We start from the raw sequence: 7,425 nt of genomic DNA on the forward strand, positions 1-7,425 counted from the left end.
CCAAGGCCTTTGTTATCTCATCTTGTTCTAGACATCAAAGGAGAGTACCATCAAGACTGTGTCGGTATAGGGTTTCAGCAATGCTAGTATATCGAGCGGTTTGGCGAATGAAGGTTTTACGTTGGTTATTCGACTGGTTAGGAGGAAGGGTGTGATCATGGAGGTAGGTGTAAAACTTAGCGTACCATGGGGATTCAGAACCGACAAGGTGACATATCATTTTGGATTTAGGGATATCATAAGCAGGAATCCAAATTTGTTGGACCAAGAACTCATAGCGTGTTGAATTTTTTGGAAGATCTAAGAGAGATGCAATAGTAGCCATAGCGTCAGTAGCTCGATTCCGATCTCTTGGTATTTGCTCAAAGGTGATAGTTGTAAATGATGCCTTTAAATTGTCCACCATTTGTTTGTACGACATGAGTTTGTCATCTTTAGTCTGACATTCATTAGTGGCTTGTCGAATGACCAGTTGGGAGTCGCCATATACTTGTAGTTCTTGTAACTTCCATTGTATGGCTAGCCCGAGTCCTGTGATCAAGGTCTCATACTTTGCTATGTTGTTTGTGCATGGAAATGTGAGCCCATAAGACTTTGGGATGCTATCACCTTGAGGTGTGATAAACAGAATGCCTACCCCCAAGCCATGCCTAGTGTATGAACCATCAAAGTATAGTTTCCATGGTTGTGCTATTGTGATCATGAATATCTCTTCATCTGGAAAATTGGAAATGAGAGGATGATTTCCTATGAGTGGTGCATCGGCCAAGTGATCTGCAATAACTTGGCCTTTGATAGCCTTACGATCCACATACTCGATGTCAAATTCACTGAGAATCATCACCCATTTGGCCAAGCGGCTTGTCAATGCTGCTTTACTGAGTAAGTATTTGAATGGATCAATCTTTGCAATTAGCTATACTTTATGTGTTAACAGATAGTGCCTCAGTTTAGTAGCTGCCAAGATTACTGCTAGGCAAGCTCGCTCAATAAGTGTGTAATTGAGTTCATAGCCAACCAGTGTGCGAGAGATGTAGTAAACAACACACTCTTTCCCTTCTACATTGTGTTGTGCCAATAGTACACCCAATGCTGTATTTTTTGCTAATATATAGAGTAGTAGAGGCTTACTCGGATCTGGTGGGATTAGCAATGGTGTATTCATGAGATAGTCTTTAAGCATCTAGAATGCTTGTTGGCATCTGGTATCCCATTGAAAGCGGATATTTTTGTGTAGCAGGTGTGTAAATGGGTGAAATTTATCTGTCAGTTGTGCAATGAATCTTCAGATAGATTGAAGCCACCCTTGTAATGTCCTTAGTTGACTGATGTTCTTTGGAGGTGGCATGTCCATGATTGATTTGACCTTTGCTGGATCGACCTCAATGCCTTTGCTTGAGACAATGTATCCTAGAAGTTTCCCTGAGGTTACTCCAAAGACACATTTCTTTGGGTTAAGTCGCACATGATATTGTTCCAGTCTGTCAAAGACCTCTAATATTTCTAGATGACCTTCTCTTGTGAGTGATTTTTCCAGTAAGTCATCAACATAATCTTCCATTATGGTATGCATCATATAATAGAAGATAGTGGTCATTGCTCATTGATAGGTCGCTCTTGCATTCTTTAGACCGAAAGGCATTACATTCCAGCAGTATGTTCCCCATGGACATGTGAAGGCTGTCTTATGTTGATCCTCAGGTGCGATCTTTATCTGATTGTATCTTGAAAAACCATCCTTGAGTGAAAGCATGGCATGCCTTGCTGTTAGGTCTACTATGATGTCGATATTTGGTAGGGGGAAGTCATCTTTAGGACATGCCTTGTTCAGATCTTTGAAGTCAGTACAAATACGGATGCCCCCATTTGGTTTGCCAATAGGCACAATATTGGAGATCCAATCTGCATAATCAATTGGTCTAATAAAACCAACATCTAGGAGTTTCTTAAGTTCTGCTTTGACTAGTACTGCAATCTGAGGATGCATCTTGTGAAGCTTTTGCTTGACAGGCTTATCTCCCTCTGCTACGCTGAGGTGATCCATGACTAAATCCGGATCAAGACCAGGCATGTCTACATATGACCATGCAAAGTTAATCTGACGCTTCAGGAAGAATTCAACAAACTTAGGTTGTTCCTCTAGAGTCAAAAGAGATGCCAGATGTATGTGGTGAGGAGTTTCAGGAGTCCCCACATTGTATTCTTTGGTTTCTTTGATGAGAATTGTTGATTGTTCATGCTGTGTACTAGAGGGGAGGATGTCAAACCTTTCATCCTTAGGCACCTCAGAGAGGTTTTCACCATTGGATACACTCTTTCTTTTTACTTTTGTGGGATCAAACAATGCCACAGTGTGGTTTTCACTGGAAGATCCATGTTTTATTGTTATATTTTTGCAGCTAAAAGGTTTGGCATCCACCCCAAAGTATGCTGCGCTATTAAGGTCAATGGCAAATCCATCTTTGTGATCCCCACTTGGTATGTTATCCCGTAGTTCCAAGAAGTCAATGAGCGCCTCATCATTTTGGAAATGGTCAAGACATGGGGGATTAGGTTGGTTCTATTCAATGAGTTCAGGATGGATAATGGGCATTGTGTATGGTGAAAATGGATACAACAATGACAATATTGAAAGACTAAATAGATTCAACCACAAAACCCTAGCCCAACAACAACAAAGATCCACCATAGCATATGAAGATTACCTAAGACAATGCAAATCAAATGAAATCACAAAGATTATACCATCACATATCCAATAGGGTTTGGATCTCCATTCTTCCTATCTCCATTGATCTTGCTTGATATATTTGCTCTCAGATTTTATGTGTGCACAAGAGCTCAACAAAGAACGGAAATGTGGTTGCAAGTAGGATTGCATATGAAAGTGCAAAGGCATAGTGTAGTCAATTCATCAAGTAGTTAGTTAGGGTTGATAATGAAGAAAGCATCTCCTCATATAGAAGACACTATAAGAAATGGAGAGATAATATTGAGAGGTGTAAAAGATAAATGGTCGGCTATGATTAGGGGGTAGGTAAAGAAATAAGAAAATAATGAAAGGGTAGGTAGTGTAGGAATTAAGAGATGAATGACATGTGTCATAGGTGGAAAAGGCTAATGAATTAATTAAATAAATAAAGATTTATTTAATTAATAGAAGAAGTGAGATCAATTAAATAAATAAGATATTTATTTAATTTAAAAAAAAAGATAATTTAAATAAATAAATGTATTTATTTAAATGAGAAATAAGGCTAGAAGAGGATAAATGAATTAATTAATTAAATAAATATTTATTTAATTAATAAAAGAATTAGACTTAGATAATTAAATAAATAAAAATATTTATTTAATTAGATAGGACAATTTTAGGTGCCTACATTTTGCCCCTCTTTGAGACAATGCAGCTTGTTGCGTTGTTTCAAAGAAGATAATATGAACTGATACAAAGTTGCCCCAAGATGGGAATGATATGCCCCCTTGAGAGATTGGATGAAATGTCTGGAAAGATCATAGACAATCTCTCGATAAGAAAGAAAGGCTAGAAAGGGTTGACCGGATAGGATAAGGTGACAGAGTCATGGGATAAAGAAGATTGACTCGGGAAACGAGGGTTAGGGCTAGGGCAGTCTATAAAATAGACCACGAGGGGAATACATCCTCATTGTCATGCACACATCCAAGAGATCAGAGTGCAGAGAGAGAATAGAGCAGCAACAGTCAGCAATGATGGCATTGGTTCACAGATTCGATCGTGTTCACCGATTTCAAAGGCTAGTAGAGGCAGGAGAGCCGGTAAGTACCATAAAACCTCTTTGTACTTTATCGCAATAAATGTTGTCATTAATGCATCTTAGGTAGTGCAATAAATGCGCTTTTAGGTAATGTCAAAAAATATCAAAAATGCCAAGGCGCGTCTGCGTTGGTGCCAGGCACGTCTATCTTGGCTAGGCGCGTCTGTGTTTGTGCCACGCGCATCTGTGCTGAAAAAAGCCTCTGTATCAAATGCGAGCGTGTTTGTGTTGTGCAGGCACGTCTGTGCTATGTGGGCACGTCTATGCAGAGTAAGCGCATCTGTGCAGAGAATAGACACGTCTGTGCAGAGCAGGCGCGTTTATGTCATGAAGGCACGTTTGTGTCAAAAATATGCATTTATGTCTTCTAGGGCAAATCGACAATTCTGTGATGAACATACGCTGTCGATTGGATAAGCTGCCGAGAGGATACACTTAAGCAGGTCCTCTAGGGAAGACTAGGATAGATCAAGGCACTTTGTGATGAACATGGAGTGCAAATATGAGCAGCACTTTGTGATGAACAGGGAGTGCAAAAACACGTAGTACTTTGTGATGAACAGGGAGTACCACTAGGATCCATAGCAACACTTTGTGATGAACAGTGAGTACCACTAGGATAAAAAGAAACACTTTGTGATGAACAATGAGTGTCACTAGGATAGAGCGCCATATGATAAATATAGGCACTAGGATAATAAGTAGCATTTTGTGATGAACAAGGAATGCCACTTTGATTGACAAAGTTGATTTGTTTGACTGCAGGAGTACCTACCTATGCTGGAGTCACGGGAGAGATTCCTATCGATTCAGAGGTTACGACTAGAGCTCACATTTGAGGACAGAGCCGCGATTGAGGTTATGGGTTTGAGATATATTCTGTATGTGCCTGAGTTTCAGGCGAACATGGGTTTGCTGATTGCACTTGCTAAGAGATGACATTCTGAGACATGCACATTCCATTTGCCGATGGGTGAGATGACAGTCACCTTAGAGGATGTATATAGGATTCTGAGGATACCGATAGATGGAGAGTTGATTCCCTATGATCGAGATGGAGATAGGGAGGCATTGAGATGAGTGTTCTGGGATCCGGGACTGGAGATGAGGGCAGGACATGTCGCTTGGGACACCATGACAGTGACAGGACTAGCGCTACCAGTAGTGCTAGGAGGAGTGATCAGCAGGTTCCTGTGTCCAAATAGGGCAACACGAGGGTTGGCTATGGGCTGGGGGAGCACCTTGGAGACACTGGTGACACAACATACCAGATATGCCTGGGGACTGTGCGTGCTGACACACTTGTACTATGAGCTTCATCAGTTTGTATATCATGGATCCGCAGGATTGGGCTCCAGAGTGATATTATTGCAGGTGTGGGCATATGAGCATCTGCTAGTGACACATCCGATACATTTCAAAGGTAGGGGCCATGGACGCAACTTTGTACACTTGTATGATATGATTACATCACAACCACAGATTGGCAGGTTGGAGAACTGGCGTTGAGTCCTTGATGAGGTTGACATGTGATATGGAGGTCGTACCGAGAGTGTGAGCAGTGGGAGGATGACACAGTGGATCTGCCATACACTTTCAGGAGCAAATATCTGATTGGGCAAACGCCCTATGTACTGGAGAGGCAGTTGGTAGACAGGGTATGCAGGCAGTTTGGCAGGATCCAGTGGATGCCACGGGGTTCTGGTATGTATGCGCGGACAGTGCAAGATCAGGCACACTTTGGACCACTGTTATCATATGATCAGGCCGTGATGTAGCTGGTAGAGATGGTGCCCATGCCATGGGATATGTGGCCTGAGATTGAGGATGCAGGGATGGATGTAGAGTATACTGCATATTAAGCAGAGCATCCATTTCCATGTCGGACAGATCTGGGAGAGCTGATAGATGGAGATGGCAGAGGGGATGAGGATGATGATGGAGATGGTGGGGGTAGAGGCTGACAGAGGAGGTGGGGTGCAGTAGGAGAGAGGAGGGTGGCTCTGCAGAGAGAGGGTGGAGAGGAGAGACAGACTCAAGTGGTGAGGGGTCGAGGTGGTTTGCCATTACAGGTGCCAGCAACACAGGGTCCCAGACAGGTGCAGGGACCAGTACAAGGACAGGGATAGGGGTAGGGGCAGCCACATGAGCAGCCACAGGTATAGGCACAGGTACAACCACCAGTACAGAGGCAAGGATAGGTAGAGCCATAGGTACAGGGGGCCAAGGAGGAGGAGGATGAGATATTTGAGCTAAGGGAGATTTGTCAGGGACAGGTAGATGAGATCCAAGAGCTAGAGAGGGAGAGAGATCGACTCAGGAGACAACTCAGGGACATTAAGCAGGAGTGAGATCAAGCTATCCAGCGTTACACTGAGGCTGAGACAACACTGAGGGTTGGGAGGCAGGCGACAGAGGACACAAGGGCTAGATATGCCTTGTTCTATGGGCAGGGGAGGAGATAGGTTATTGGCGAGACCTATACTATGGGGTAGTGCCACTAGAGCAGCGGGCGAGGAGCTTCCACAGACCATCACAAACAATGACGACCACTGGAGGGAGTCACAGGAGACAGACGTCTAGTGGTGGGGTCATTAGTCCTCCACCACCACCAGATAGAGGGGACAAGAGAGATGATCCTGGGGTGGGTCCTTCTAGGGATCAGACTCCATCGAGGCCAGGAGGCTCCGAGGGAGGGAGCTCATCATAGCCTTAGAGGGCTCCCTATGTATCAGTTTTGTACCATTTTTGTATGATGATGTAGACACCTTTGGGTGATTTGTAGCCATATGATTTTGACATCATTGTATTATGACGCTTATGATTATATATATATGAGATGATTCATCTTTACGACAGCTATATGCATGTGTACCTATGTGATGCTTCTATATGTTTTATGTTGTATGTTTCTATGTGATGGTTATGATATGGATGCAAATATGATGCAATGCAATATTTTTTATTTTTTATATTTTTAATATGTTATGCATATGCAATTATGAATGTATGAAATGCAGATGAATATGATAGTGCAAATGTAAAATGTGCTAATATGTGTTGTGTGCAGGATGTGATGCAATTGTGATATCTATATGTATGTATGAAATGCTTATATGTGGTAATACAGGTGCAACTACATGAAATGCAAATGTTTTTGGTGTGTCATTATACTCAGTCATGTGATAGCAAGCTATATGGACTCAAGAAGGACAATGGAGGTCAATCAAGAAAGGGGGAATGGAAGATAGAAGATATGAAAGTGAAAAGAGCTTCTTGTGCATTATCATCATTGAGCTTTATTATGACAAAATAGGTTATGACAATCGAGGCATATGTTCGACCCAGAAAGTCATTGTACCTGTTTGCATGGAGATAAGACAGTCACAAACAAGGAATGCCCCAGTTCACACTAGACTCTCAGTGTCCTCATATCCTTGGACAAGTCATAGCATTACTAAGAGACAATCCACAGACAACAAAGAAAATAGTTGATGATACCCCATCCTCGCCTTTCTAGTCAAAGACATCCCGAAGATAGAATCTCTAGTCAAAGACATCCTGGAAAAGCTAAAAGACATGTCACCAAAAGATAAAATCAAAAGAAAACCAAGACTCGACACCAACA

This window comes from Cryptomeria japonica, chromosome 6 (assembly GCF_030272615.1).
Source record: "Cryptomeria japonica chromosome 6, Sugi_1.0, whole genome shotgun sequence".
In the NCBI taxonomy this organism is placed as follows: Eukaryota; Viridiplantae; Streptophyta; class Pinopsida; order Cupressales; family Cupressaceae; genus Cryptomeria; species Cryptomeria japonica.